The sequence below is a fragment of the Arachis ipaensis genome, chromosome B5, assembly GCF_059453495.1.
Source record: "Arachis ipaensis isolate K30076 ecotype BB chromosome B5, ASM5945349v1, whole genome shotgun sequence".
Classification (NCBI taxonomy): Eukaryota; Viridiplantae; Streptophyta; class Magnoliopsida; order Fabales; family Fabaceae; genus Arachis; species Arachis ipaensis.
Genome location: NC_142440.1, coordinates 122,119,935 through 122,124,309, shown reverse-complemented (window position 1 = coordinate 122,124,309; position 4,375 = coordinate 122,119,935).

The window sequence follows — 4,375 nt, the reverse complement described above, 5'->3', positions numbered from 1 at the left end:
TGATGAATGTCAAAGAGCTGGTAATCTAACCAAGAGGAATGAGATGCCACAGCAATACATACTAGAGCTGGAGCTATTTGATGTATGGGGGATTGATTTCATGGGACCCTTCCCAACCTCCTACTAAAATAGCTACATATTGGTGGCTATTGATTATGTCTCAAGGTGGGTAAAAGCCATAGCCACTGCAACAAATGACAATAAGGTTGTGATAGGCTTCTTGAGAAGGAATATCTTCAGCAGATTTGGAGTTTCCAGAGCTCTCATTAGTGATGGAGGGACACACTTCTGCAACAAACAACTCGATACACTCCTCCTCAGATATGGAGTAAAGCACAAAGTGGCAACTCCATACCACCCACAGACCAACGGACAAGCTGAAATCTCCAACAGAGAGCTAAAAAGAATCCTTGAAAAAACTGTTGGAAGCTCAAGAAAGGATTGGTCTAAGAGGCTAGATGATGCACTGTGGACCTACAGAATAGCCTATAAGACTCCCATTGGGATGTCTCCATACCAGTTGGTATATGAAAAAGCTTGTCACTTACCAGTTGAACTTGAGCATAGAGCATTTTGGGCTCTAAAAATGTTAAACTATGATGAACAAGCTGCTAGAGAAAAGAGATTAATGCAACTCAATGAGCTGGAAGAATTTAGAAATCAAGTATATGATAATGCAAAAATCTACAAAGAGAACACAAAAAGGTGGCATGACCAAAGGATAGCAAGAAGGGAGTTCACTGAAGGATAGAAGGTGTTACTCTACAACTCAAGACTCAAGTTCTTCCCTGGAAAACTTAAGTCTAAATGGTCAGGACCTTTCACCATACTCAAAGTGTTTCCCTATGGTCATGTGAAGCTCATGGAGGACAAGACTCAGAGAACCTTTTCTGTTAATGGCCATAGACTCAAACACTACTTGGGAGGCTCCTTGTAGGAGCAGAGGATGAGCTACAAGCTCAGCTAAAGATGAAGGAATGTCAAGCTAATGACAATAAAGAAGCGCTAGTTGGGAGGCACCCCAACACTTTATCCTTTTTGATTTAATTGCTTTTCTTAGAAGTAGTTTAAATTCTGTTGCTTTAAATAGTTCAATTCTCAGTAATTAAGAATAGTTTACAATTGTAGATTAGAAGATTTGATATTAGCATTAGTAGCTATATTTTCTTTACAAACTTTTATTTCTTTCTATCTGGGAATTGCAACTTGATGAATGCATAACTAGTGATGAGTGAAAGGGCTGAGAACTAGCTAAAGTGCTAAGTTTGGTGCGGCCTCACACCACTTAATCTAGGCTTACAAACAACTAATAGTTTGATTTTTAAGAGTAGACCCAGAGATTAAGTTTGGTGTGGCCACCACTAATGATCACATAGCAGCCCAAGTCACCCAATTTGAAAGCACTTAATACTTTGGGCAAGAACATGAACGTGATTTAATGAGTTCAGAGGAGTTGGAATCAAAAGAAAATGAAAAGATTGATGTTATTCCACTCTTATGAACACATTAAAAACACAATGATAAAACCAATTTATTAAGATGCCAAAGAATTAAGTTTGGTGTCCCAAGGGACACCCATCAGTTGCAATCCAATTTATCCTTGATGAGAAGGAATGTGAAGGGATTCTTTTATCATTACTAATGGTTCAGTTTCAATTTCAGGAGAGAAGATGGGGCCCACATGGTAAACAACTCACAAAACAAGGAAGTCAAAGTGTACTTGCACTTTGGAACTTGACACACGCAGAAGACACAGTGAGAAAAGAGTTGGCGCCTCTTCCCACGCTAGGCGACACTCCCCAAAGTGGAAAAACATTTAACCCTCTTTATTTCCCACCCTTCGAACCACACCATTCACCCACTATAAAAGCTTTCCCCCTTCTCCTCTCCCACTTCAACAATACCCACACCCCTCACTATCACTTCTCTTTTCATCTTCTACTATCTCTCATCCCCTCATTTCTTTCTTTCTTCTTGATTGGGACAATCAAGTCCTAAGTTTGGTGTTGGAACAAAACCTTATTTTGCTTGCTCTTTCTTGCAATCCCTATTTTCTTTCACAACTCACTCTCTCAACCTAATGGCACCACCAAAAAGCTCAGCCTCAAAGAAAAGAAGAACCAAGGAACCAGCCTCTGAATCCTTAAGCTCTTTTAATGAATATAAGTTCCTCTCTGAATTCAACCAAAATCAATTCTATGGTTGGGTAAGTGAGAGGGAAATCATTCCAAAAGTTGGGTTTCAACTAGGGAGGAATGAGCATATTGAGATCAACATTGAGATCAACAACAGTGGTTGGTCACTTCTATGCAACCCACTAAGAAAAGTGGTAGAGAGCTTGGTGAGGAAATTCTATGCCAACGCAATACCTCAACCAGGGCAACAATATGGCTACATTAGCTATGTAAGGAGAAAGTCCATTGACTACAGCCCCTCTAGCATAGAAAGAATGCTAATGGTAAAAAGGACAAACTCCACTCGGAATTATGAAGAAAGAATGCAGTAGCCAGACCCTGGGTTTGATGAGATTCTGACTGAAATTTGTGTGCTGAATGTGCGTTGGATAAATGATAAGGATGGGATATCCAACCAATTGAAGAGAAGAGATTTGAACCCCCAAGCTAGGGGTGGCTAGAGTTTGTGAGCAGGTCCCTAATCCCCACATCCAACACTTCAGAGGTGACCAAAGAGAGAGCTGTGCTCATCTACAGCATCATGAGAGGAGAAAATATCAATGTGGGAGAGATGATCACCAACAACATCAATAAAGTACTGAAAAGCACCAGTGACAATACAAGGTTGGCATTTCCCAGCATTATACAGAGGCTATGTGATGAAGCTGGAGTTGAGAAGATCATTGACGAAGTGCTTGTGAAGCAAGACAAGTTCATAACTGCCAAAAAGATGGCCAAAGTGGTGGTTGTCCACCCACTCAACAGGGCCAGAGAAAGGAGAGCTCATGCTCATGAACCACCATAACAACAAGAAGAGGAAGAGGTAGAAGAGCAACCTCACTTCCTGGCACTTCAACCACCACCACACTACCAATATCAACAATTTCCAGAGGGATTCAATTGGGAGCAATTGCAAGGAGATGTACACCAAATGAAGGGAGACTTACACCACTTGAGGGAAGATGTCAATCAACTGAGGGAGACTCAGCAACAAAAATGGAGTCAAGTCAATCAGAATATTCAACAACTCCAAGGAGGCTTTGAGAACCTCAAGGAACAGCAAGAATAATTTGACTGGGGAGAGATGAAAAGCAGCCTAGGAATGATTTTGGAGCAATAACTATAACAAATGGGGAGCCTTATTGAATTTAGACATCTTTATGAAGCAAGGACTATGGCCAGAGGGGAATATGATGGCTATGCACAAACAAAGTTGAGCTACCTGTGCAATGCAGTGGCTAACATGAACCCCAATTACCCCACCTATATGCAGAAATTGGAGGAACTCAGCTCAAGGCAAGAAGAAATAGCATACCAACACAAGGAGAATGTGAAATCCTACATGAGAAGGCTAGGATTCTGGAAGCCCAAGCCCAAGGAAACCAAAGCACAAGAAGGTTCCTCCAAGCCAGATGAAGGTGGCTCCTCACCTCCCAAGAAGAAGGACAAAGGGAAGGGGCCAATGAACTGAAGATGAAGCTGCTCAAGGTTGTTGAGCCCCATGGTTGACACTTTCCAATTTCTGAATTCTGTTTAAGCTTTTGCTTTATTTACTTTTTGAATAATCATGCTAGGATAGTTTATGTTTTATGCTTAGTTTTAATTCCTGTTTGAAGTTTTTATTTTACAAGAAAGAAAATGTCATGTATTTCAAGTCTGCATTTCAACTTAAATAAAAGTAGAACTTGTCTCCACAAGAGTCATTGTGAGTTGTGCAAAAACATTAAGAGAGACCAAGGCCAAGAGAGATCATCAAACAAACTAAGAAGTAAGAAACTAAGTGTAGAACATTGGATGAACTAAAAAGAAATTGAGTCATAGAAGAGCAACTAGTCCTAGAAGGTATAATAAAGGAAGACTAATGGGTGCTCCTTGAATATCCATAGAACCAAGGGGTAGTAAGCAATAAATCCCCAAGGCTCTGAGCATCAACTACTGAGATGAAAAAGAAACATTAAAAAGCTCAAAAAGAATTAAAGATCTTAGTAGATGCTTGTTGTGAAGATGTGTCAAGAAGAGACCTGGGCAAGTAAATTCTTAGGGGTGTCTCAACACCTAGTACCCTGAAACCAACTGGTTTGGGAGTGCTAATTGAAAGCCTAATTAAAGGGTTGTCTTGAGACAAAACATTTAGAGTCGTGGTCAAGAAAGCAAAACAAACCTTACTACTTCAAGGTGACAATCAATAGAAAGGACCCCTG